The following is a 14,429-nucleotide window of genomic DNA, read 5'->3' as shown; positions in this document are numbered from 1 at the left end:
CATCAGTTGAGTCCCCTTCCCCCCACTTTTGGTTGGAAAGATGAGGAAAGGTTAACAGCAACTTTCCACCTTTGCAACATGGCTTGTTTTAATCATCCGGTCAGGCACTTGCCTAGAGACGTGGAGAAAGGTTGATGATAGACTGTGTCACTGAGAATCCCCTCAGTGCCTGAAGGAAGGGACGGCCGCGCTTGCCTGCCCTGCCCAAACGTGAGCAACGAGGCCAACGGCTTCCGAGTTTAGAAGCATCTGAGTGGACTTAAAGTACATTGCTCCTGAAATGTGCTGGCTTTAGAGCTTTAGACGCAGCCGCCCTCCCTTCAGTCTGGGCTGTAGTGACAAAAGCGTCCCTCCGAGAGTGGCTGGTAGAGCATCTTCCTCCTCAGTGCAGCAGCAGTGATTAACCTATTTTTTGCTGACTTGACCCTGACTTGCTAGACGCGGGTGGGACAGCTGCCAAAGGAACCACAGTCTCCTGGCTGCTTAACAATATATAGGCTGCCGAGGTGCAAGCAGAGGCTGGGTGACCGACAAGTTACTCGTCTCCCTAGGCATCAGGGCTTTTCTTCTGTTTGGTGTTGAGAATAATCAGTATTAACCTCCCGAGGCTTGTCATGAAGGTTAGTGCTTTGTGGCATCTCGTATGTCGAGCAAGGGCTTAATAAGTGTGAGAATCTCAGTATTTTTAAAAACCAAGGAAAATTAATACTTAAGGGAAATGACCTCTTGGAATTCCCAAAATGGACCCTTACGTGCAGAGGATGGTGTGCCAGTAGTGACTCTTAAAGATAAGAACAGGCCTGGCCAGTGTGGCTCGGTTGGCTGCGCATCGTCCCGTGAACCCAAAGGTTGCTGTTCGATTCTGGGTCAGGGCACATGCCCGGCTGCTGGCTCCATGCCTGGTCAGGCGCATGTGGGAGGCAGCCAACCAATGTTTCACTCTCACATCGACGTTTCCCTCTCTCTCTCCTCTCTAAAAATCAATAAACTATTCTTTAGGAAAAAAAAAAAAAAAAGGTAAGGATTTTAGCTGAATGTTCAAATTCTGTTTTGGTCGGATCTCCCTTCAGTCTGAGTGGATGAAATTAACCGCACTCGGTCTTGGTGTCGTGTCCAGCTCCCAGGAAGGTGGTTTCAGTCCCAGAGGCCTCGGTCCTTCCCCTCTTAGCAGTACACGGCCTCCACAGGGAGGGGGGATGCCCAGCCAGCAGATAAACTGGTCCCCTCAATATTTGTGATGACACTAAACGAGAAGAAATATAACTGGTAACCGACGTTGACTCGGTCCTTTCCCCCAGCAGTGCCCTGAAGTGCAAACTGGAGGGCTGCTGAGGTCTTATTTTCCCTGTGACATTAACAACACGATTTAAATGATAAGTTATTGTTTGGTGGCTGAATAAACTGCTATAACGTATCGGCAAAGCAATTCCATCGTTCGTGTCAGGTGCCAGGAACCCGTATCGTTCACTGAGTCCAGGTTGGGGCCCTGGCCGCGCCGCCCAGCTGGTCAGACTGCCTGCCACACACCAGAAAGGCGGCGGCTTCGGTCGGGGAGCGTCAGGAAATTGTGTCTGTCTTTGAAATTATCGATTTATTTGAAAAATACTGAAATGTGTATCAGTAACTATTGAAATGGATCCTTAAAATAAAAGGGTCTTATGAGGAGCATGGCACGGTACTAAGAGAGAAGGGAGGGAACGAGTTACCGTGACCCGCACGTACGCGGGACAGGCCGCCCAGGTGGCAAGGGCGTCGCGGCCCTGCTGATCGCTTTGTGAGCACAGTGCCATGAGAGGTGGCCTTTTCCCTGCATTTTCTCAGTATTCTAAGTTTTATTAATATGGTTACTTTTACACTAACACGTTTAACGCAGCACATACTGGTTTACAGGGGGAAGAGATGCTGCACTTGGTCTAGCAGATGAAGCTGATGATGGTTGCAAGCAGGTCATTTTCCCGCTCCAGGAGCTGCATCTGAACAGAGGTGAGCGCGCCGTGAGCTCAGGAGCACAGGAGCCTCAGGTGGGCTCCATCATTCAGCTGCAAGTGGATGTTTAACTCGAGCCAGAGTGTTGAGCGCTTACCCAAGTCACCGCACTGCAGTCTTAAACGGTGCCTTACCGAGACAGCGTCGGGAAGAAACACGCCCGTGGCATGCACGCACAGGAGTAGGACCTGCCTGTCCGCACAGTTTCACTTCTTTACTTACCAACAAGCATTTACTGGGCCTTACTGCGTCCTCAGCGTCATTCTAGGCTTAGAGAATCCAGCCACGAAGGAAACACAGTTTGCCTTCCCATTGTTAAAAAAAGAAACTGCAGGCCAAATTGGAGTCACTTTTGTTAAGCCACATCACCAAACCAGAACTCAGAACTAACCTAATTATGGTTTCAGCCTCTCCCAGGAGTGGAATTTTAACACAATCAGCCTGGAATTTCTGATCAATGCTTGGGAGGTAATCTGCCTGATAAGACCGCTGGCCTTCCCCTAAGAGAAGGTGTCCTTGCCTGAAATCCAGTCTCAACTTCTCAGTCCCACCCTCTCTGCCTGCCAAACCTTCCACTGTGTACAACTCATCTGAGCAAACTTCCAGTGGTCGTTAGGTGGGATGAATAGCTCAGTAAAGCCAATTAGATCTTTAAATCTACTTGGTTGAATTTTGTTTTTAATACGATGCATCTTACATTCTATTCTGGTAGGGAAGACTGGATGTAAGATCAGCCTTCATTCATTCATTCATTCATTCATTCGTTCATTCATAAAAACAGTATTTCTCGGAGCACCTTTGATGTACCTATTTGCTGGGCAGAGGGGACATAACTGAACAAAACCCAGTTGCTGGCCCCTCAGCTCCAGTCTGGTGGGGAATAGTATATAGTAAGTGCTGGGATGGGCGGCACCTGGGCAAGTCTAACCCAACTTCAAGAGAGCCTAAAAGCAAGAAGTAGCCCTGGCCGGCCGGCTCAGTGGTTAGAGCGTCAGCTGCGGACTGAAGGGTCTGGGGTTCAACTCTGGCCAAGGGCACACACCTTGGTTGCAGGCGCCATCCCCAACCCAGGTCAGGGCTCATGTGGGAGGCAACCAATTGCTCTGTCTCTCTCTCTTCCCCTTCCACTCTCTCTGATGAAGCAATGGAAAAAATATTCAGGTGAGGATTTAGAAGTGTGTGTGTGTGTGTGTGTGTGTGTGTAATTATTTCACAAGTTAACTTGTGAGCCTCTTTGGTAAAATAAACATCATAAAATTATTGTGAGGATTGAGCATGAAAGTACTCAAAACACTGTAGACTGCATACTGGTATTATATTGAGTACACAGTAGTTTTAAAAATAAAATCTGAATCTGCTTGAATATTCTGCAATGCAGTATAGCATGTGTCAGTTAAATCATCAGCCAGAACAACAAGGAAAAGCTGGCAATATCTATATAGCTCATCAGTGTGTACAAAGGCCTTTCAAGTCTTCATACAAAATCCCAGCGGGGTGGGTATAATGAAAATTACTGACCCCTCAGCGGGGCCTCCATCCAGCCGCCGTCTCCCCTGCCATCAGAAAAGGCAAAGCAAGACTGCAGAGAGTTCAGGGGCCAGAGCTGAAGGTGCAGTGGCTGGAAGTTGGTAAGATACGAGACCTGGACCCTGGGCAGTCCTGAAGGGTGAACGACCGACCTAATCACGGAGGTCCCTCACCAGGGCGAGGAAGACGGTCCTGTCCCAACAAATGCACAATCTTACAATCCTCCTTGGCTTTGGAATTCGCAATGTGATTTCTTCACCTGTGGATTTCTTCTCCTAATATGCTTTACTGATTCCAGAATTAAACGTTTGCATTTCCTGAGCTCACTCTGGCCAGGTCCCAAGAGGAAGCGGCCAACAGCCACAAAGAAGCCCGGAGGAGAACTGGGCTGGGATTTAAAAATCACCTGGTGTGCTAACAATCTGTACTTGCACAGTGATCAAAAGAGGGCTTACAGTGGTGGTTGTCCTGGTGTGTCTGTCTTTTCCTTTCTCCGCATTGCTTCTTTTTTCCCCCGAGGCCAAAAGAAGAGGGCCTGGGTGCTTCTGTGTCAGGCTGTTTATATATGCTCTTCAGAAGGGAGCTGTAGGGGCTTTTTGACAGAATCCTTTCCTTTTAAATTCCAAGTACTGTCTTGTTTCTCAAATGCCGAGAATGAGCGAGAACAGGCCTGAGCTGACCACTCTGGAGGGTTCCCAACTTCCTCCTGGGCCCCAGCCCTTCCTCCTGAGCCCATGAACTTCAGCAGTTGCCCAAAGGTGGAGATTAAAAGGTTTTACTCTTCCATCCCCTCCTGTTCTTTTCCCTGCCATGGGCTTTGTTCTAACGGCCTCCCTACCTCTGTCCTTACCACCTCCAATCCTGCCTCAATGCTGCTGCCAAAATGATTTCTCTAAAAAGGCCAAATCTCTCAGCTGCTTTTATAACTTTAATAAAAGCAATAAAGATAAAGACAATAAAACTCGCCTAATCATGTCACTCCTTTCCTTAAAACCTTGTCGTTAGAGGGTAAAGTCCCACCTCCTTAGCTTGACCCCCCGCGCCCTGCTGATCAGCCCCTGCATACCCAGTCTTAGCTCTGCCAGTCCTCAGCCCACACCCTGCTCTCCAGCCGACCGAGTGGCAAACCCCAGGTCTCTGGGTACAGTGCAGATCAATTACTAACTCTGAGTCAGGCAAGTTACCTCACCTCTAGGCCTTAGTTTCTGCACATATAAAATGGGACTAGTACTAGAACACCTTGCCCTGGCCGGTGTGACTCTGTTAGTTGAGACTCGTCTCATGCGCCAAAAGGTCACCAGTTCAATTCCCGGTCAGGGTACATGTCCGGGTTGCAGGCTCAATTCCTAGTAGGGGGCATGCAGGAAGCAGCTGATTGATGTTTCTCTCTCACATTGATGTTTCAGTCTCTCTCCCCCTTTCCCTTCCTCTCTCTCTAAAATCAATAAAAACATATTTAAATAGAACACCTTATAGCATTGCCATGAGAATTAAGTTAAGCAAAGTCTACAAAACCCTTAGCATGGTATCTGACAGAGTAAACGCTCAGTGTTATCACTACCTCTGCCGTGGATAGAGCTCTTACTATTCAAGGGTAACTTCCAAAATGGTAAAATTGTGACTCACAAATAGGTAAAATGAACATATGTTTATGTAAGTCGTTAGTCAAGGAGAGAACCAGTAAGATCTTATAACTGTTTCAAATGAGAACTGGACTTATGGGGATGCACTCTCCACTGGTGACGACTCACACGCTCTGCCAGGAACAGACAATTTGCATCACGCACCACATAGGAAGCATCTGCACCCTCGTCAGCCCTCCACAAGTTAACACCCATCTCTGCAGAGTATAAAATAAGCCAGCAAAAGACCACCCAATGTGCATATCCTATTGAATCCGGTCCCCTGGGACCCTGGACAATAGACACAGCAGCCCTGAAAGGACGCCAAGTAATCCTCTGCCTGTTTTAAAGTCTCTCACTCTTTGTTCTAGCTCCGCTGTGGGCTGTATGCATCTGTTTGCTTTTGTAAACCCCTACTGGACTGTGAGCTTCTTGAGATGAGCGGAAACAACACGCACAGTGAGAGATGTCTTTTGATTTTAGGGACTGGGGCAGCTTCTGCAGGAGGTGATGTTTGAATTGGGCAGAGAAAGAAAGGCTGCGTTTGTCTTGGAGAAGAGCATCCAGAGCGCGCTGCGTGGGGCCACGGTGGCACTGGCTGGCAGGCGTGTGTTAGACACGCAGGGTGCCAGGCCCTGGGCTAGGCTAGGAAAAGAAAGAAGACAGATGAAGTCTGGTCTCTGCTCCCAAGAAGCTCTCAGTCTGCTGGGTCAATAAAAGGGTACCAGTGCTTACAACACAGTATGGTGAGGGACCTGAAAACCCAGAAGACAAACTTCAAGGACTTGAGGACAGAGCTTTTCCCAAGCCCAGGTTTGGTGAAGACAGAGGAGGTGCCTGTGAGCCTCTGGGTGGCCCTGGAGAAGTGACTGAAAAGTATCTGTTCTACACCTGTGGCCAGGCTCCCTCCCTTCCTCTGGCTGGACTTTTGTTGGCAGACAGGTGGCAGTGAGAATGTCTGATTTCCCTCAAACCTCTGACAGGGGAAGTCCCATTATAGACAGAGGTGACCCTGCAGCATTCCCGAAGTGTGACTTAGGGAACTAGCAGCTTAAAGTGATTGCAAAGTATTTTGAAAGGGGGACTAACCAACAAGGAAACTCAGGAAAATGTGTTCCCCCCTGGACCATAAGTCCTGTGAGCCAGCGAGTATATCTGAATATGCTTGTTACGTGACAGCACTCACCTGCTGAATATATAAAATATGAACAAATGAATGGATGAGGGACAGGTGACGGACCCACTGGCTGCCCTGCTCAGTGCCCTCAGATGCAATCACCAAAGGCTGCTGTCCTTTATATTATATACCTGAGGACCCAACCAATTCCTTTGCTTTCCTTTGCTCCTCACTAGACAGTCCCTCGGCCTCCCCTATACCTGCAGCTGCCCAGCAGGACAGACTATGCCGGACAGACTAGCGCGCCGGCCACACGCCACCTACAGATTCGGGATTACACATCAGGCTCAGGTGTCCGTCAGGCTCCCAGGCTCCACTCCGCCCTGAGAAACTGACACGACCACACCACTGTAAGTTCGCCAAGGTGGTGCCACCCAAGTTGGCCTCCTGACCTGCCCCACAGGCCTGGTGACACCTGCACCTCACCACCTGCCAAGTTTGATTCTGCTCTGATCACTGAAGTGTTTCTCCAAATACTGCCCACCTGGGTTGGCACACCCAGGCCCAATCCCGGGAGGTGCTGAGGTGGCACCTAGACACCTGGGCTGTCTCAGCTGCCTCCCTGCACCAGCCCCAGCCCCAGGGACAGCCGCCAGGAACCTGAGCTGCTTGTGCTCCTCAGGAAGGGGCAGACACCTTGGGAACCTGCTCAGGGCCTGCCCTGGATCAGCCCAGCCCACTGCCTGAAAGCCTGCTGGGCCTCCCCCCGCAACTGGCGCCCACAGTGCACATTCCCCAGAGCAAGATGGAGTCTGCAGCTCTGGGGGCAGCAGGGTGAAATGGGTGTGTGTGTGTATGTGTGTGTGTGTGTGTGAGAGAGAGAGAGAGAGAGAGAGAGAGAGAGAGAGAGAGAGAGAGAGACCATGCTGAGTACCACCTTGACGGAGCTGCACTTCTACAAACCCTGGAAGATGGAGGGTGCTTGGCATTTTCTACAAGTGGACAGTTCAGCCCGACTGGTGCACAGAGTGGTGGGCAAAACATGACGCTGGAGAGGAAAGCAGAGCCCTGGAGATCTCATGGGACTTTCCAGGCCACTTAGAAGAATTGCAGCTCTTCCCTGTGGGCAGTGGGGAGCTATAGTGGGTATTTAAGCAGAGAGAAGGATCACCAGAAATATCACTGAGGCGGTTTGTGCGACGGGCCGGAAGAGGGCAGGACCGCCGGGGCGAATTTGGGTTATGATACTGCAGGTCTAGGCTGGAAGCAGGGGCTGCCTGGAGGCGGCCATGGGAAAAGGCTGAGCACATGAAGGGACTTTAGGAGGAAGCAGAGTGAGCAGGAGAGGAGTAGTGCGGGGCGGAGCCTGCGGGAGCTGCCAGGTTTCAACAGCAGGCACGCCCGGAAGGTGGCACCCCAGCCACTCCTGGCACTCGACCCGGGGTGGTACCCACCCACAGGTTCCTTGCCTCTGGACTGAGTGCACAAAAAGCCCCTTCCCTCCCATCCACTTTATGGCCTGCACCCAATTCAGTGCCTCCAGTATTTACCGAGAAGCTGTTACGTGCCAGGACCCAGGAAGGCTTCTCCCCTAAGTGAATGCTGACTGGGTGACTGGAGCCTCCAGAGCAGGACCGGGAGGCTGCAGGGGGGCAAGGAGCAGGGGAAAGCCATGGACACACAGCCTGCATTCAGGTCCTCTCTCCTCCCCCGGCGCTGGAAGAACCTGACCCCTCCTTCCTCCCCCCTGTAACAGGAAAGGTGCGAGGGGCATCGGCAGAGCCTTAGGCAACGCCCCAGGCCCCCGCCTCCATTGGAACAGGCACCCCTGGTCTCTCCCTGCCCTGAAAGCTCTGATTCCTGCTGCTGTGAGGTCCCAGCTGAAGGGAGACCCACCCACCTACACGTTCACCTACAGGGCGTGCTGCCTGCCAGCTAGTGGATTTAGTCCTTGGAACCAAGGCATCTTCCCAGAGGCTCTTGTCAACAGGGACGTGCCCTGTTACTGCCTGGGTAACATATTAACTTCCTGCCCATTCGCTACCACAGTGGAGCAGGCCAATTATAGGACTGCTCTTGTCTGAGCCGAGAAGAGAGGCCTGGGGAAGTAACGATCGTGACAGCATCTAAGACTGGCTGATCGATCACTCTGCATTCCTAACTGCTAAACCTTCATAATTCTGCAAGTAATTACTCTTCCCATTTTGCAGATGATGAAACTGAGGTTCAGTTAGGTTAAGTAATTTCTCCTTTAAGGTCACATGGCTACTAGGTGGCTGAGCTGGAATTTTAACTAACCCAGGCCCGATACCAGTGTCTTCTACTTAATGACCATGTGAGGAAAGAAAAATAACTTCCCTTCTACCCTTCGAAGTTCTTCTGGCTGGTCTAATAACCAAGTTAACATGAGACAGAGTAACAAGAGAAACCCACCAAGTTGATCACATATGTACATATGGGGGTTCCAGAAGCACAGGGGGCCTGAGGACTGATCCAGCAGTTAAAGCATATGCCATGGAGATGGAAAAGCAAATGTTGGCAAAGAAATGTTCCCTGGGCCATCTTTAACAATGGGGCACAGAACAAAAGACAAACAAAATAATGGGACACAGGAGAACCTTGCTAGGTTCCTCCCTGTCATCACACTTAGTTCGTGTGAAACTATAGTTCTCTATGATGACGGCTCCCTTCCTGGAGCAGGTCTTCTATCTAAATTTTTTTAGGCAACGAGAGGAAGGTCAAAGTGTTTTTCTGAGTATTTCATTTCTTAAAAATAACCAGCTTGAAATAACATCCTAGAGTCTGGCCAGCATGGCTCAGCGGCTGAACATCGGCCTATGATCCAGGCGATCAGGGTTCAATTCCCGGTCAGGGCACATGCCCGGGCTGCAGTCTCAATTCCCAGTGGGGGGCATGCAGGAGCCGATCAATGACTCTCTCTCATCATTGATGTTTCTATCTCTCCCTTTCCCTTCCTCTCTCTGAAATCAATAAAAAAATATATATTTTTAAAAAGTAATAAAATAAAATAATATCCCAAAAGGCATATTTGGGGGTAGAAAACTGTGCTTCCCTTCAATTACATGGTCATTAAGCCTTTTTCCCTAGACCCCAATATTCCCTAGAGTGGTCTCACCCAGAAGGTGTTGTTCTCTTACGTCTCTCGTGGTTGCCGGGCTGGGGTAGGAACTGGAGCTCCTGGGAATGGCGGGGTGCACTGAACCGAGGCCAGGCTGCGAGGGGAAGGTCTGCTGCGGGGAAATCTGGACAAGGACCGAGGGATCCACCAGAGCTCTGCGAGGCTTTGTTCTTGGTCTCCTCTCCCCGGCTCAGGTCTCCTAGGCTCCGCAGCGTCCTGCTCTTGTCCCCATGTTTCAGGACCCTAGGACTCCTGGGCTTGCTGTTCCTCCTCCTAGTCTGGCTCTCAGAAGCCTCAAGACCTGTCTTCCCCCTGCCCTGGGACACTGCGCAGGGCCTCGGCCTGCTGGCCTGAGGCTCCCAGCTGGGTGTAAGTTCCACCAACCCTAAGGCTCTCAGATCCCCGGCTGAGACGCCAGCCTGGGGTCAGGCCTGCAGAGCTGATTCATGTGGCTGCGCGGGAAGGGAGACTGTCTCTAGGTCCCCGGTCGCTGCCCCCCTGAAGGGGAGGGTGAGCAATTTCCCTTGAGTTCTTGGCTAAGACCCCTGAAATAACAGACAGAACACACGAGGAAAAGGAACATAAGTTTATAGATGTGAACCTCATGTACACAGGGAGGCACCCAGGAAAAATGAGTTAACTCTCCCGTGGTCTCAGCCAGCAGTTTAAACACCATTTTTAACTAAAGACATGAGAGAGAAAGGTGGGAGGGGAGGGGAGGCCTGGTGTGGAGGGTCACCTGGAAAGCAGGGTAAAAGTCTGCGAGAGAGACGGAAGCCCCTGCCTCTCCATTGGTAAAACCCTCTTAGGATCTAGGGGCTTCTCTTCCCAGTGCAGGAGAGACACCCTTACAGATTAAGATTTTCTTTATAAATATGTTTCGCTGTCGAAAGAGTAATCTCTGCTGTTTTCTGAGCTTCTCCTGTGTCTGTTGTTTCTCAAAATAATCAGCTCAAAATAATCCTTAGGCCCCAGGGCAGACTCTGGAGTGACATATTCTGCTACCAAACCTGGGCTCCCTGCCACTGCCCTGGGCGCTTTCAGGAGAAAAAAATGTTCTGGTCTAAAATGAGACCAATGCCTGGCTATGCCCCGGGCACATCTTGGTGACACCAGGTTCTGAGCAGCAGGATGGGCAGGCGCCAGGGCCTGGCTGCCGCCGTGCAGCCCAGCCTTTGGGGGTGCGTTTAACGGCCCCTAGAAGGCTCGGGACCCACAGACCCACAGGGGCGTCCCGACACCCAGCGCTGCGGGGCCAGGCTGCAGGGCGCGGCTCATGCCTCTTCCCGACGGGGCTCCGCTGGCGGGAGGGGCAGCCCAGCGCTCGGGCGCTTGCTTCTGGGTCCCTCCCTGCTAGTGGCGCCCCAGGCCTGGGACGCAGGAACTGTCCCCCCACTACATTCTCGCCCCCGCCCCGCCCCCCTACATTCAGGCATTCGCAGCACGGCACACGGGCGCACCGCTCACGCCCCAGCGAGCACCCGCGCGGGACCCCGGGGAGCGGGGCTCGCCCGCGCGCACCCCGCGCTCGCCCGCTTCCCCACGGCGGCCCCTCGCCGGCCGAGCGTGGAGCGCCCTCGTGTGGGCGCGGCTGGCCCCGCAGCCTGGCCGCCCGATCGCACGCTGCCCGCCCCGGGCTCTCCCACGGGTGTCAGGCTGTGCCAGGCCCACGCTCACTGCTGCCAACGGGCCTGCCTCCAACCTACACGCCATTCTTCTCTTATCTCTTTTTCAAAACTTTTTTATTGATTTTTAGAGAGAGGAAGCTCCGGAGCGGGAGGGAGAGAGGAACACTGACCCGCGCCCTGGCCAGAACCCACCAGCCGCCTCGCCCTGCGCAGGGCGACACCGGCCAGCAGACACACCGGCCGGCGCGACCTCCCAACCCTTTCTAACTTATACTTCAAAATACAGTATTCTGTGCATATAAAAGACGCTTTTAACAAACTGTTAGTTACGAAACAATGTAGTTAACAACCCTGGCCCTGCGACCCAACACAAGAGCTGAAAGATCGCTTAACTTACATCGTCCTGTGCACCACTCCCTCCCGTCCGCCCCATCACGAGCTAACCGCTGTCCTAAACTTCATGTTTTCTCTTGCTCTTATGGTTTTACTTTATCAATAATTTTTATTGTGGTAAGATACACATAACACAACATTTACCACGTTACCCATTTTTAAGTGTACAGTTCCAGTTCCTGTACAACCATCACCACCATCCATCTCCATGACTCTTCTCGTTAACTGAAACTCTCTACCCACTAAATAACTCTTTAAAGGATAAACTGAGGCATTTTAACATTTTTAAAGAGTTCATTTGACCAAAAATTGATTTAAATTGGGCAGCTTTCAATGTAGCAAACAGAAAGGAGCTCCGAGGAGCTGTACAGAAACGAAAGGCTTTTACAGGCAGAAGGGAGCAGGAACAAGGATGTTCTACTGGCAAAAAGCAGGTTGGTGACTGGTTATTTTCTTTTAGGGAACGATCTGGCAGATGACCTAACTAGTGCTGACCAGGTGACTCCTGACTGGCTGGTTTAAGATCCCATTTCGGGGAGAGCTGAACTGTAATTAAGTCTTGGTTTGGTGACAGGGGCTAAGCATAAGCAACTCCACTTTGGACCTGTTGTCTTATTTTTAACATTTTCAATTCCCACCCTCCCCAGCCCCTGGCAATCACCATTCTACTTTCCATCTCTATGAATCTGACTACCCTAAGTGTCTTATATAAGTAGAATCATGCCCCTTTTGCCCTTTTTGCCCTTTTGTGACTGATTTATTTCACTTGGCATAACGTCCTCCAGGTCTGCCTGTGTTGCATGTACGTCAGAGTTTCCTTCCTTGTGAAGGCTGAATAACAGTCCGTTATGTGTGTGCTAAATAAGCGCCTGTCGATTCACCCATCAATGGCTACCTGGGTTGCTCCTGCATTTCAGCTACTATGAATAATACTGCTACGAACATGGGTGTACAAATATCTCTTTGAGACCCTGCTTTCAAGTCTTCGAGGTATATTCCCAGAAGTGGAATTTCTGGGTCACACGGTAATTCAATTTTTAACTTTTGAGAAACCATCATACTGCTTCCCACAGCAGCTGTATAATTTTACATTCCCACCGACAGTGCACAAGGGTTCCAATATTTCCACATCCTTGCCAACACTTGTTTTCTGGTTTTTTGATAGTGGTCATCCTAACAAATGTGATGTGGTATCTCATTGTGGTTTTCATTTCCATTTCCCTAATGGTTAATGATATTGAGCACCTTTTCATATGCTTATTGGCCATTTATATATCTTCTTTAGAGAAATGTCTATTCAAGTATTTTGCCCATTTTTTAATCAGGTTGTTTTTTATTATTGAATTTTAGGAATTCTCTATATATTCTGGATAGTAATCCCTTTTCAGTTGTATGATTTCCAAATATTTTCTCCCATTCTGTGGGTTGCCTTTTTACTCTGTGTCTTTTGATACACAAAATTTTTAAATTTTCATGATATCCAATTTATTTTTTCTTTTGTTACCTGTGCCTTTGGTGTCACCCAGGAAATCATTGCCAAATCCAATGTTGTAAAGTTTTTATCCTATGCTTTCTTCTATTATTGTAGCGCTATTTCTCCCTTCAATTCTGACAGTTTTTGCTTCATATACTTTCCAGCACCAAAACACACACAAACCACCCCCAGGCAGGCAGCCCTGACATACAGACACATGAAATCCTCAGGGCCTGAAAGCTGCTGGATTTTCAGTTGCCAAAGGGGCTTCACATTGACCTTCAAGGCTGGACCACACAAAAACCTGGAGAGAGGGACCAGTGTCTCTCCTTACTCTCCCCCCCAGAAGCGCCCCCCCCCATCTTCCTGCCACAGGCCTTCCCCGGGCGGGATGCGGCAGTGTGGAGCGCCCTCGTGTGGGCAGGGCCAGCACTGCAGCCTGGCTGCCAGGCTGGCCCTGAGAAGCTCGCTGCAGCATCTTTCCTTCCCGCCTCCTCCCCCACTGAAGCCACTTCTTTTGGAAAGTGGAAGAAAAGAAACAAACTCCCAAGCAAATCACAGTGCTCTGATCTCCATCATTATTAACAGAGTATTAGTTAATTGCTTACCCACAGAAAGGAAAAGCTAAGTACCTATCACGGAATTTTAAAAAGACAAAAGAAAATGAGTTTAAATTTTAATTAGAGCCCCTGCATGTGGGATTGGGAATGGGAATGAGCTGGTTTCCCTCGGATTGTTAGCCCTAAAGCGAGGGCCTCTGACCCCCGGCAGTCTCCTGCGCCCCATCCCAGGCCCCTCACAGGAGGCAGGGAAGAGGAGCTTGGAGGGGTGGACCACACCCCCCAGGACTCTGGCCATCACCCCTTGGGGAGCTGCTCCAGTGCAGAGATTCTGAAACACAGGATGGGGCCACTGCTCCACATCCATCTTTCTTGTTTGGCTCACTGCTGCCTAAAACGTCACCACAGGAATAATAATAGATGCTGGGACATGATGCAGCCCAGATCCCCTCCAGGAAAGCAGGACACACTCCCAGGCCACTGGGACTGCTGCCAGCAGGCAGCCTCAGCTACCAGACCCTCTAGACCGCCCTGGGTCACACTGCCTCCCCACCAGTGATCAACTTTGTGTATAAAGGCCTCTCCCCTCCTTTTGGGTCAACTCCAAGGTCATTTCAGCTTCTGTGCTCCTGGCAACTCTGGCCAGGCTGTTGTTCTGACTGTAGTGTAGCTCACATCCCCTCCCTCCCCCACCCACCCACCTTGCTGCCACTGTCTTTTCCGCAGGTGAGAATCCCAAGAGAACTCCTGCCACGTGCCCTGTACACCTATCTCTGTCTCAGTTTGCTTTTTGGGCATCTCAATTTGTGACAGAGATTTAAATTAAGCAGTGTTAAAAATATACCTTTTACAGAATCATCAAATTAAAAGACCTCAGAAGATCTCTACTCCAGCCTCCCTCCCATACAACAATATGTTTAGCATCTGACCGGGCTAATGGGGCCCCAGCTTGAGCACTGCTGGTCATCACACAGAGTGGACCT

The sequence above is a fragment of the Miniopterus schreibersii genome (genome assembly GCF_964146895.1).
Source record: "Miniopterus schreibersii genome assembly, chromosome: 19".
Taxonomy (NCBI): domain Eukaryota; kingdom Metazoa; phylum Chordata; class Mammalia; order Chiroptera; family Miniopteridae; genus Miniopterus; species Miniopterus schreibersii.
Note: the sequence above shows the minus strand (reverse complement) of the source record.